At 45.5% G+C, this 14113-nt stretch overlaps 1 pseudogene; it reads left to right on the forward strand.

Moving 5' to 3' along the window:
- The first annotated feature begins 9379 nt into the window (after positions 1-9379).
- On the forward strand, positions 9380-10729 carry LOC147690155 (26S proteasome regulatory subunit 7 pseudogene; annotated as a pseudogene).
- Positions 10730-14113: the final 3384 nt, after the last annotated feature.

A 14113-nucleotide genomic window follows, 5' to 3' on the forward strand; every position in this document is an offset into this window, starting at 1 on the left:
ACACCAAGCCCCCTAAGGTAGCTGTATTCTGGAGGTCCAGGAATGCCAGGGTAGTTTTTGAAAACTCAACCGTAAAGCGTAGGAACGAGTTCTGTTTGTTCAGCCAAAGATGGAAGGCCTTCAGTTCGATTTCGGTTCCACGCCACACCACTAGAATATCATCTATGTAGCGTTTCCAAGTCCTTATCGATGGTAAATAGGGATTCATAGATGACAATACACGATCTTGTTCGAACTTATGAACATATAGGTTTGCCAGACTCGGAGCAAAAACGCTGCCCATGCTGGTCCCTGATGTCTGGAGGAACATTGTCTCCTCGAACCGAAAAATGTTTTCTTTCATCGCCATGATGGCTAGTTCCATGATGAAAGATTTCGGAGTGATGGAGTCCCATTCCTGTTCTCGTAGTAGCATTTCAACCACCTCTAGTGTCTCATTTTGTGGTATCGAGGTGTAGAGGGATTCTACATCAAAGGACACCAAAATGTCCAAATTGGTGTCAAACTCGATGTTGGGGAGAGTCCTCAGCAGATCTTTCGTATCTTGGATGTATGTTGGCATCAGTTTGACCAACGGTCACAAAAAGATGTCGACAAACGTCGATAAAGGTTCCAAGAGGGACCCGATGCCGGATATTATAGGGCGTCCTGGTGGAGGTCGTTGTTCTTTGTGGACTTTCGGGAGCACATAAAAATATGGCATCAACGGGTTCGAAGTACAAAGAAAAGAAGCCTCATTTGCCATAATCCAGCCCTCTGATAATGCCTCTTCAGTGAGATGTTTGATATTCATGGAGAGTCTCTTAGTCGGATCTTCAGACAGTGGACTGTAAGAGTTAATGTCACTGAGTTGTCTGAGACATTCCTGTATGTAAGTACTCGTATCCATAAGGACCGTGGCACCCCCTTTGTCTGCAGGCTTGATGGTGACTGAATCGTCTTTCGCTAGTCCCGACAAAGCCTGCTGTTCTTGTTTCGAGAGGTTCATAAACGGTTTGTTAGTCCTTGAAAACAGGATCTGGATGTCGTGTCGCACTGCTTCCTCGAAGGTTAAGACCTTGGTTGGTATAGTGTGAGGTAAAGGCATAAAGTTAGAGGATTTCTTGAGTCCCGTATTTGATTCAGTAGGTGGGTTCTCAGATTTCAGAAAGAAAAAATGTAGCCTAACCTTCCTGAAGAATTGAGCTAACTCAACATTGGTCTGAAATGGATCTCCAGTAGTGGTCTGAACAAAACCAAGCCCTCGGTTAAGCACTTGAGTTTCAATAGGGGAAAGCTCTCTGGAGCTCAGATTGATGATCAAACTGCCTCTGAACTCGTGCCTGCTTGATCCTGAGGTATTTGCTTCCCGCTCCGTAAACCCATAGATTGCGGGGGGACAGTCCACTGTACTTGTCCTCTAGAGGTTCATCTTCTGCCTCGTGTCCTTCCTTGGCCAAACCCTAAAAAAGGCTGCATATTTTGATTGTGAGGGAAGGGCATAGGGCCGAAAGGGCCCATAGGTTGTGGTGGAAAAGGACCTCTAGTCATCCATGGATTAGGTGACCACCACGGGTTAAATTGATTCGGGCCATAGTTTTGACCTCTCCAATTTTTTCTATTTCCTCTGCCACGTTGTTGGTTGGTGGAGTTGCCTTGATTGCTTGAGTCTGAGTCACTGGAGGTGTCCTCAGAGATCGAAGTCCCGTAGGTGGAGCCCCCTCTGCGTCCGTTCCTGTTATATGCAGTCGGGACATAGGTGGCGCTAGTATAAGGATAAACTTTATCCATGGCGAATTTCGCCAGATCTTTTTTGCACTTCTCAAGCTTAGCGAATAGAATAGAGTCCTTGAATTCTTTAGTGGTTTTGTTATTTTCCTCTTGCTGTTTGGTAAATAGCTTCCCTGTGATCTTTGTCCTGATTTGACCCTCCAGTACCTGAATCTCCACGAGCATTTTGTCAGAGACCCGTTTTGCAGTTTTAATTATTAACACGAGCCAGTCACAAGTGCATTTCCATGCTATTAGTGACCAGTCGCGCAAAAAGTCTTTGTCATCTAGGAAAAGTCTAGGGGCATTGGTGACTATCAGTCCCGATGGTGCACAGTTTCCCCGGAGGTACTCAGCCATTGCAATCACATGTGCACAAGTACAGGAGTAACTCTTTTTCAATATCAGAATCTTAGGCCATCCATCTTCATTGATCACTGGTTGGACTGGCATCGATTCTAACATACTCGGATTGTCACTTAAAATGGATTGGATTTCTTCCTCGTCAAAGGCCAGACCTAAATTTGTCGCTGTTGTCAGATCAGAGGAAAAGGAATAGGCAGTTGTCTAGTGTGAGGGAAACTTTCTCGAAGTTATGGTTCGTCGGTTTGGGATATACTTGTGGAGCCTTGCTTCACACTGGCCCAAGCTACTATGAAGAATTAAAGGAATAAAGGAAAAAAGGACCCGCAGTCATGCAACTGCACTAAGTAACAACACAAGCGGAGAGAGTAGGGTCCAAGGGAAATATTTAAAGACCCAAACACAGTTATACCCCTTAAGCAGAACACTATATATATTAATAATAACTGTGGGTCTAGAGAAGCTCAGGTCTCTGTGTTCAAAATGTGTCTAATCTACTACATGATACATCTGGACCCATCACTGTGTGATATGGATTCCCATCAGTTACACACTCTGGACCGCCCTTCTTGTCATCATTTGGGCCAGTCTCACCAAGTGGTATGTCCACAACGTACATATAGTACACTAAGATAGTGGTAACCGAAAAGCAGTGCACAAAAAAACTGAGTGAAAGTGATGTAGTTAAAAATGGATAGTGGGTGCACAAATGACTTTAATGTGAAGCAATCCACTTCCAAGGTTAAAAAACGTGAAGTGCAAAATGACAGTAGTTTTTAACAAATATCTACTGCATGTATGGAAAGGTCGACATGTTTCTGCAGTTGACAGATACTGAGTGTATCACCTGCTTCTTCAGGACCAAGAATATATTTTGCTACTGCTTAAAAGGTGCGTGCGTGCATAATAGAAATTATATAAATACTGGGATATCACCTGAGAAGGCCCTCTCAATGCTCCTGTTTAGGAGAAGCTGATTTTCACAAACGAGAGGAATCATGTGCAGACGACACATATAAAAGAAAACAGAGAAAATGGGACAACATATTAATGGTAGTTATCATTCCTGAGTTTCAACAGTTGAAATTACTTGTATACTTGTGTATCTCAAGTGCATTACCGAACCATTTATTATTTGGATATGCCTCTCACTCACCTAGAGTTTGAGGGACCGGCGCCGCTCCTCACCTGGCCACAGCTCAGGAAATAGGGGCACCGCTCTATTTAAAACCACAAAAACGATATTGAGAAACCCTCACAGCAACTGCCAAATCACATTAACTGATCCGTCAACTTGTTACAATTACCATGGAGTCAATGGTAATGAACATATCATATTACGCATTAGTCTCATTCTGTTTTGTCAGAACGGTAACTAAATGTGTTCCACCTAACAGGAAAACAATTCTATCTACTGAGGGTGGAGTAGTTGTGTTTACGATGTCAAAACACCCCAATCTGACGGCAAATGCCGAAAAAGTATCTTAGAATGTCCATTTTACAGAGACGCTAAAAAGGTCAACTCAAGCGCACAATACCATAGAGGATTAACCCGCAATCCAGTGTGCACAGAGTCGATTTGGAGCATACCTTTCCGTCGGTACTCCAGTCAGGCATCTGCGCTGTTCGGGGAGGCACCGGGAAATGTTTACGCGTCATATTTCTAGGTGGGGGAAACCAATCCGTAACGTACAAGAACCAATGCGCATGCGCCGGTGCACACCGGCGAGGGCTGCGTACGTCATCTCAATGCGTCAGATGGACTCATGGGAAATGTAGTCGGGAAGCTACATGGCGGAATGAAACGAGATTCCATCCAAGCTGTATGTAAATAATGAAGAGTATTTAAAGAGAGTGTTAATAATGTATGTGCAAAGCCAGCAAAAGTACTTGATCTTTAGTATACTGGCATTTCGATTTTAGATTTTAGAAAAACGGGGAAGCCATACTTAGCGTCATTGACACCACCTACCGGGGTGTGGAGTAAAGTCGTGTGCTAAAACTGTGGGTTCGATCCCCACTCTTGCCACTGTATTGTTTGGAAGCGCTTTAGCCAGTCATACTTTGTTCAGGCTAAGGGACCTGGTATCTTCAAACAGTACTGCTTGTAGATGTCTAAACCGATAGATGTTCATTGTCTTTTTCTCTCTTATGTTATTATCAGAGATATAAAACGGTTCACATGTGGGTCGGTCTGTCACTGAACACCGATAGTTCAATGTATAGACCGTATTGTAAAAAATGTGATCATGTCAGTAGAAGAAACAGAGTTTATATTGAGGTCCTCGCAATGCTCCAGAGGCTTGTATATAGAATCATACGCCGTATGAAGCAAAAAAGTGACGCTGACCTGTCAGCTCAAAGAAGATGTGTGGTACCTGAGGTCAAAAACAGGGATCACTCTATAAAGAAGTCCAGGAAATGTCTTCATTAAGACCATTTTTATCTGTATTTAGACGATACACCCATTTCTGCTCTAATTTGAAAAGATGTTTAGTAATGTCTGTGACATGAGGGGGGATCCGTGGTTGTTCCAAGACGGTCCAGGAGAAATCTGTAGGTGTGTGTCCTACCTTCAAGAAATGATTCGTGAGGCGAGTTGCTTGCTTTTTGCATCGGATCGCACTTTTATGTTCCGAGATCCTTGTTTTAATTTTTCTTGTCGTCATCCCAACATATTGTAAGGAACAAGGGCATCTAATGAGATAGATGAGGTTGGTACTATTGCAATTAGTAAATAGTTTTTGTTCCCACGTCTCAATATCCCTATGTCGATGCTTGTAGAATGGGATGTTTGAGGACATGCAGCACAATTCCCACAGGGGTAATGACCCTCGACCGGTGGCAAGTCCCATAGGGTTCCCACTTGATGAACTTTCTTGGGTCCTGGTCTCGTATGCACTAGCCGATCTTTAATGCTTGGTCCTCTTTTGAATGCAAATAAAGGTTCGGGAAGGTTATCTGGGCCAGTGTTAAGGATCCTCCAGGGTTGTTTTACAAATTTTTTGATAGCATTGGATCGTGTGTTAAAGGTATTAACAAACGCTATCCTTTCATTCTTTGGTTTGGGAGGGGTCACTTCCAATAGAGACTCACGATTGTTGTTCGAAGCTCTTTTTTTGGCGTCTCGAATCAATTTCTTGGGGTATTTCTTATCTCGAAGACATTGCTCAAGTTCTCCCGCATGTTTATGGAAACTCTCTTTTGTGCTGCAGTTCCGCTGGATGCGCAAAAACTGACCGAAGGGCAGATTGTCCCGGAGCGCATTCGGGTGACAGCTGTCGTATTGGAGCAGTGAGTTCCGCACCATAGGTTTCTTAAACAATTCCGACACCAAGCCCCCTAAGGTAGCCGTAATCTGTAGGTCCAGGAATGCCAGGGTAGTTTTTGAAAACTCAACCGTAAAGCCTAGGAACGAGTTCTGTTTGTTCAGCCAAAGATGGAAGGCCTTCAGTTCGATTTTGGTTCCACGCGACACCACTAGAATATCATCTATGTAGGGTTTTCAAGCCCTTATCGATGGTAAATAGGGATTCATAGATGACAATACATAATCTTGTTCGAACTTATGAACATATAGGTTTGCCAGACTCGGGGCAAAAACGCTGCCCATGCTGGTTCCTGATGTCTGGAGGAACACTGTCTCCTCGAACCGAAAAAAGTTTTCTTTCATCGCCATGGTGGCTAGTTCCATGATGAAAGATACCGGAGTGATGGAGTCGCATGACACGGGTCCTTTTTTCCTTGCCTTTTCCTACGCTTTACGGTTGAGTTTTCAAAAACTACCCTGGCATTCCTGGACCTCCAGATTACGGCTACCTTAGGGGGCTTGGTGTCGGAATTGTATAAGAAACCTATGGCGCGGAACTCACTGCTCCAATACGACAGCTGTCACCCGAAGGCGCTCCGGGACAATCTGCCCTTCGGTCAGTTTTTGCGCATCCAGCGGAACTGCAGCACAAAAGAGAGTTTCCATAAACATGCGGGAGAACTTGAGCAATGTCTTCGAGATAAGAAATACCCCAAGAAATTGATTCGAGACTCCAAAAAAAGAGCTTCGAACAACAATCATGAGTCTCTATTGGAAGTGACCCCATCCAAACCAAAGAATGAAAGGATAGCGTTTGTTAATGCCTTTAACACACGATCCAATGCTATCAAAAAAATTGTAAAACAACACTAGATCCTTAACACTGGCCCGGATAACCTTCCAGAACCTTTATTTGCATACAAAAGAGGAACAAGCATTAAAGATCGGCTAGTGCATACGAGACCAGGACCCAAGAGAGTTCATCAAGTGGGAACCCTATGGGACTTGCCACCGGTCGAGGGTCATTACCCCTGTGGGAATTGTGCTGCATGTCCTCAAACATCCCATTCTACAAGCATCGACATAGGGACATCGAGACGTTGGGAACAAAAACAATTTACTAATTGCAATAGTACCAACCTCATCTATCTCATTAGATGCCCTTGTTCCTTACAATATGTTGGGATGACGGCGAGAAAAATTAAAACAAGGATCTCGGAACATAAAAGCACGATCTGATGCAAAAAGCAAGCAACTCGCCTTACGAATCATTTCTTGGAGGTAGGACACACACCTACAGATTTCTCCTGGACCGTCTTGGAACAACCACGGATCCCCCCTCATGTCACAGACATTACTAAACATCTTTTCAAATTAGAGCAGAAATGGGTGTATCGTCTAAATACAGATAAAAATGGTCTTCATGAAGACATTCCCTGGACTTCTTTATAGAGTGATCCCTGTTTTTGACCTCCGGTACCACACATCTTCTTCGAGCAGACAGGTCGGCGTCCTTTTTTGCTTGATACGGCGTATGATTCTATATACAAGCCTCTGGAGCATTGCGAGGACCTCAATATAAACTCTGTTTCTTCTACTGACATGATCACATTTTTTACAATACAGTCTATACATCGAACTATCTGTGTTCAGTGACAGACCGACCCACATGTGAACCGTTTTATATCTCTGATAATAACATAAGAGAGAAAAAGACAATGAACATCTATCGGTTTAGACATCTACAAGCAGTACTGTTTGAAGATACCAGGTCCCTTAGCCTGAACAAATTATGACTGGCTAAAGCAATTCCAAACAATACAGTAGCGAGAGTGGGGATCGAACCCACAATTTTAGCACACGACTTTACTCCACACCCCGGTAGGTGGTGTCCGTGACGCTAAGTATGGCTTCCCCGTTTTCTAAAATCTAAAATCGAAATGCCAGTATACTAAAGATCAAGTACTTTTGCTGGCTTTGTACATACATTATTAACACTCTCTTTAAATACTCTTCATTATTTACATACAGCTTGGATGGAATCTCGTTTCATTCCGCCATGTAGCTTCCCGACTACATTTCCCATGAGTCCATCTGACGCATTGAGATGACGTACGCAGCCCTCGCTGGTGTGCACCGGCGCATGCGCCTTGGTTCTTGTACGTTACGGATTGGTTTCCCCCAGCTAGAAATATGACGCGTAAACATTTCCCGGTGCCTCCCCGAACAGCGCAGATGCCTGACTGGAGTATCGACGGAAAGGTATGCTCCAAATCGACTCTGTGAACACTGGATTGCGCGCTAATCCTCTATGGTATTGTGTGCTTGAGTTGACCTTTATAGTGTCTCTGTAAAATGGACATTCTAAGATACTTTTTCGGCATTTGCCGTCAGAACGGGGTGTTTTGACATCGGAAACTCAACTACTCCACCCTCAGTAGATAGAATTGTTTTCCTGTTAGGTGGAACACATTTAGTGACCGTTCTGACAAAACAGAATGAGACTAATGCGTAATATGATAAGTTCATTACCATTGACTCCATGGTAATTGTAACAAGTTGACGGATCAGTTAATGTGATTTGGCAGTTGCTGTGAGGGTTTCTCACTATCGTTTTTGTGGTTTTAAATAGAGCGGTGCCCCTATTTCCTGAGCTGTGGCCAGGTGAGGAGCGGCGCCGGTCCCTCAAACTCTAGGTGAGTGAGAGGCAAATCCAAATAATGAATGGTTGGGTAATGCACTTGAGATACACAAGTATACAAGTAATTTCAACTGTTGAAACTCAGGAATGATAACTTCCATTAATATGTTGTCCCATTTTCTCTGTTTTCTTTTATATGTGTCGTCTGCACATGATTCCTCTCGTTTGTGCAAATCAGCTTCTCCTAAACAGGAGCGTTGAGAGGGCCTTCTCAGGTGATATCCCAGTATTTATATAATTTCTATTATGCACGCACGCACCTTTTAAGCAGTAGCAAAATATATTCTTGGTCCTGAAGAAGCAGGTGATACACTCAGTATCTGTCAACTGCAGAAACATGTCGACCTTTCCATACATGCAGTAGATATTTGTCAAAAACTACTGTCATTTTGCACTTCACGTTTTTTAATCTTGGAAGTGGATTGCTTCTCATTAAAGTCATTTGTGCACCCACTTTCCATTTTTAACTACATCACTTTCACTCATTTTTTTGTGCACTGCTTTTCGGTTACCACTATCTTAGTGTACTATATGTACGTTGTGGACATACCACTTGGTGAGACTGGCCCAAATGATGACAAGAAGGGCGGTCCAGAGTGTGTAACTGATGGGAATCCATATCACACAGAGATGGGTCCAGATGTATCTTGTAGTAGATTAGACACATTTTGAACACAGAGACCTGAGTTTCTCTAGACCCACAGTTATTATTAATATATATGGTGTTCTGCTTAAGGGGTTATAACTGTGTTTGGGTCTTTAAATATTTCCCTTGGACCCTACTCCCTCCGTTTGTGTTGTATCTTAGAGATGCCCCCTGAAACCTAACCACAATCCACGTCTGGACTGAGAGGCTGCCTAGGCTGCCACACAGCAGACATGTTGCTGGACCCCTGGGTGGAGAGCCCCCCGCTCTCCTGGGCTTACAACAATGCACATCCTAAGCGAGGTGCTAGGTCTCCTTCCCCAGGATGGGCAGGAGGAAGCTTCAAAGGCCTGCCGCCTCTGTGAGCTTCTCCAGACCATTTGCTGTACCCAGCGACTGGCCCCCACCAGTCCTGACCCCTACTCTGGCGGGAATACTGGCGGGAAAAACTACGTCAGGAAGGGGGGTGTGCCAGCCTGTGCCAACCCCACCCCTCAGGTGGGGGAGACGAGGTGAAGCACGACCCCGGGCTCCGGCCATCTTGAAGATGGGGAACCCTGTCCAATCACAGCTAGGCTCCTGCCCCCCTCCCACAGGAGAGTAGCAGACTCCTGAGTCCAAGCAGTATTGTGACACGAACAACGTCTTCGGAGCCTCACCATGCCCGACTACCTAGGAGAGGACCAGTGCAAGACCAAGGAAGAGGAAAAAGAGGATCAGCCCTTTCGAGCGCTGGATGAAGGGGATATTGCATTGCTGAAAACATATGGACAGAACACTTACTCAAGGCAGATCAAGCAAGTGGAAGATGATATTCAGCAGCTACTTAAGAAAATCAATGAACTCACAGGAATTAAGGAGTCTGACACAGGGCTGGCACCACCAGCACTCTGGGATTTGGCTGCAGATAAGCAGACACTTCAAAGTGAGCAGCCAATGCAAGTAGCAAGATGTACAAAGATAATCAATGCCGACTCCTAGGATCCCAAGTATATTATCAATGTCAAATAGTTTGCCAAGTTTGTAGTGGATCTCAGTGATCAGGTGGCTCCCACTGACATCGAAGAAGGAATGCGAGTTGGTGTAGACAGAAATAAGTATCAGATCCGCATACCGCTGCCTCCGAAGATTGACCCAACAGTCACAATGATGCAAGTGGAGGAGAAGCCTGATGTCACTTACAGCGATGTTGGTGGATGCAAAGAACAGATAGAGAAACTGAGGGAGGTTGTTGAAACACCTCTGCTTCATCCTGAGCGCTTTGTTAATCTTGGAATTGAACCTCCAAAAGGTGTTCTGCTTTTTGGTCCACCGGGTTCAGGAAAAACGTTGTGTGCTCGTGCTGTCGCCAACAGAACAGATGCCTGCTTCATCAGAGTAATTGGCTCAGAGTTGGTGCAGAAATATGTTGGTGAGGGAGTGCGAATGGTCCGGGAGCTTTTTGAAATGGCCAAAACAAAGAAAGCCTGTCTGATATTCTTCGATGAAATTGATGCCATTGGGGGTGCTTGTTTCGATGATGGGGCTGGTGGTGATAATGAAGTGCAGCGTACTATGCTGGAGCTGATCAACCAACTGGATGGCTTTGATCCTAGAGGCAATATTAATGCTTATGGCAACCAACAGGCCCGACACATTGGATCCTGCTCTGATGCGACCTGGACGGCTGGACAGGTAGATTGAATTTAGCGTGCCGGACCTCGAGGGTCGGACTCACATCTTCAAGATCCACCCCCGCTCCATGAGTGTCGAGCGAGACATTTGCTTTGAACTGCTGGCTCGACTCTGCCCCAACAGCACTGGCGCTGAAATCCGAAGTGTGTGCACAGAGGCAGGAATGTTCGCTATTCGTGCCCGTCGAAAAGTGGCCACCGAGAACGACTTCCTCTAAGCTGTGAATAAAGTCATCAAATCGTATGCCAAGTTCAGCGCAACGCCCAGATACATGACCGACAACTAAACGCAGCCGAGAGCTCTTCAGGAAAATAACTTCGGAAAGTGGTTTTGTATTTTAGGTCACTGCGTGTGCAAGGGATCAAAAATGTCACTTTTCATGTTCTTGTATTGTGCAGTAACGAGAAGTTATGTAGTCAATAAAATATTCTAATAGGAGAGTAGCAGGCTAGGGGGTGTACCCATCCCAGGACAGGGACCTATTGGTCCCTGCCCTTGTCCTACCTGTAACGCCCCTAAATTCAATATTTAGGGGCTCCCTGAACCTCCTTCTTGAGATCTTGATAAGAAAAGAAGAAAGAAGATCAAGAAGAAGAAGACCCGCCGTGCAGCTGCTAACAACAGGACGATGATCAATGATTAGAGCGGCAGACCCTGATGCAGAGGTCTAGCCCGGGACCAGGGTTCAATTCCCCGCCTCAGCGGGTCTTGGGCTAAAAAATTCCACGGACCTGATAATTCTCGCGTTGGTGCCTATTCCAATCATGGAGTCCCACTCTGCAACTCTGGGCAATAGCTTGCTTAATCTCCACAACGGCCCCCACAACGCTAAGGATGCCTGGCCTCCACCTTGGGGGTGCCCAGAAGTGGACACCTCACAGGGAAAGCCAGGATGGGTTCCACAGCGGTATTCGTACAAGCGCCTTGAGACCCTTGAGGGTGAGTAGTGTGCTATGCAAGTATCAATTTACAACTGACTTGGCCCCAGCCCTACCGGCCTGTCGATCCTGGAACCTGCTCCTACCTAATCCCGGCGACTCCTGCGGACAGCGACCTTGGGACACCCAAAGGACCTGCCTGCCTTGACCCTCTCGAAGATTGGGACTCCCATCAGCAGAGGCTCTGCTGCAACAACACCCCCCTGGTGCCAGCCAGGAAGCTCCGGACCAGCCCACTCTGCACCCGCCGAGCCCGGCCCGTGGCCGAGTGATCCAAGACCACGAGGACGTCCCCCCGGCGACTGGGACCCAAAGTCCAGTGCCCAAAGACCCTCCTCGACGAACCAGACGACGTCTACAGACTCAGAACCAGGGGCCCCCCAACCGCGACCAGCTGAGGGTAAGCTTTTCCGACCCCCACAGACACCCCTGCACCCGGCGCCCTGCAACCATCTGCGCCTTCCTTTGGGGTACCCACCTGTGCTCCAAGATCCCAACTTACCTCTCGAAGTGGTGGTCGCCCCTGAAGAGCCTTCGTCCCCAAGCCTGCAGCCTTTGTTCATCTTTTTCCTTTCCCATTGAATAACATTGAGCGCCCAACGGCTCAAAAGCACCCTGCACCAAGCCGCCTGAGTGCCGCTGGTCGTTCCACCTTTGTCCTATCCTACTTCCCCCTTTGCCCTGAACAAGTGACCAGGAGCCCAGCTCCCACAGCTGCGTGGCCTGCTAGACAGCAGCCACCAACCGAAGGCCCCCTGCCCCTCATTGGATAACATTGGGCCTAACTACCTCTGCACCTGGCCGCTCCTGTGCCGCTGAGGGTGAACCAACTGTACCTACCTGACCCTAGGGGACCCCTGAGTCTATGCCCAGAACCTTAACTTTACCAGTCGAGTATTCGCCTGGAAACTAGTAACTCACTTACCTGCCATTGGATAACATTGACTGACTTGACTCGAAAAATCTGAAGTTTTGGAAACTTAAAATATTCATATAAAATCCCCCAAATTCCAAATCCCGAAGTACTCACCTGTGATCAGGAGAGAAGCCAGTACTGTACCTTGTGGCCCAGTACTGAACCGCAAAAGTAATCCTTACCGGGTTTACTAGTAACTTGTATTTTCTCCATAGGAATCCATTGTCTGCTTTTCTATGAAATTTCTTCCAAGTGTCTACTTTTGAAATCTTGAAATATTCTTTAAAAATCATACGAAATACTGAAACGTAATTACTTACCTGTTTTAAGTTGAGACCCCAGTGCTGGACCTAGGAGCCCAGTACTGGATTACAAAAGTAACAAGATCGTACTTTACCTGCAACTTGAAATTTCTCCTATTGGATAACATTGCCAGATTTTCAAGGAAAAGTTTCTAAGTGTGAACATTTAAAACAGCTTTATATTCCTGAAAAATCACTACCATAACTAAAACGTTTATACCAAATTGTTTGCAGCTTAGACCCCAGGACTGAATCTAGGATCCAGTCCTGGAACTACCAAAGTAATCTATAAAGTAATCAACTGTACTTATATGATGAGAACCCATTGAGCTCAATGCTAAAGTGTGTTTAGTGAAGTGAGGTGAAAAGTGAAGTGAAGTGAAAAAATACTTATATAGCGCGCTACCACTCCAGGGAGTATCTTGGCGCTTAGATTCCTGAAAGGACAGAAGAGATGTAATAAAGGTGGTTGAGAGATGCACCTGGCTACGTAGCATATCCTAAGAGCCTCATACATTCAGGGTTGGCCAGTGAGTAAATCCAAGTCTTTAGCAGCTTTCTGAACTTGGGTTCAGTAGTGGCTTGACGTAGACAGGGAGGTGCCTTATTCCAGGCTTTCGCTCCAATGACCGCTATGGATTTGCCTCCTCTTGTTACCATTTTGAACCTTAGCAGCATTAAACGATTTAGTTGAGAAACCTCTTTCAGTTTTTTTTGGCTGCCTATCTGATGAAACCATGAATGAGCTATTCTAACATTACAAGTAATTGTATGGTTTTATTATGTATTCCCTACTGAAACCCTTTAAATCTGCGATAACTCATCCACAGATGGTTTAATAAACTTTGTTCTGCAGCTAACCTTCAGCTTAGAAAGGTGCTAACAGATTCCCCTAGAGACAGAAGGGTGATCCAGGAGGCTAGGAAGCTCAATCGGACAACCATCAAGAAAAGGAAGCACTCTTTGTTCTGCAAAGACTGGGAGGCTGCTAAGCATAACTGTAGTAGCGTATTCTGGGAGACTGTGCACAGGCTTTTCTTGCGTAATACCCCTGTGAACTCTCTTAATTTATATCTGAAGGCAGGATTGGGTGAAACACTTCACTGTTGTTTACTCTTTGGACAGCGTTAAAGAGCATGAGGTTAAGAGAAAGCAGCCTTTCATCCTCCCCATTCCTCTGCAGTTCACCGTCCAGGAAGTAGACACAGCCATCCGTGCAAGCACTGGGTCCTAACAGGATCCCAATGGACCTATTTAAATGTAATCCAGATCTCTGGGATCATCTTTTGGGGAATATTTTTAACAACACTTTGCGTTCCAACATCCCACAGTCCCAGGCCAAGTCTATAATAGTGCCAATGTTTAAGAAAGTGGATAGGGGGTCCCCAAAATGCTATAGACTAATTTTGCTGGTGGATAGCACTGAAAAGATACTGGGGAGAGCTATTTTCAATTGTCTAGAAACACAGGCCTTGTATAAGATCTTATCTGCACACCAATACGCCCTGGGCTGG

This window comes from Lissotriton vulgaris, chromosome 9 (assembly GCF_964263255.1).
Source record: "Lissotriton vulgaris chromosome 9, aLisVul1.2, whole genome shotgun sequence".
NCBI classification, from domain to species: Eukaryota; Metazoa; Chordata; class Amphibia; order Caudata; family Salamandridae; genus Lissotriton; species Lissotriton vulgaris.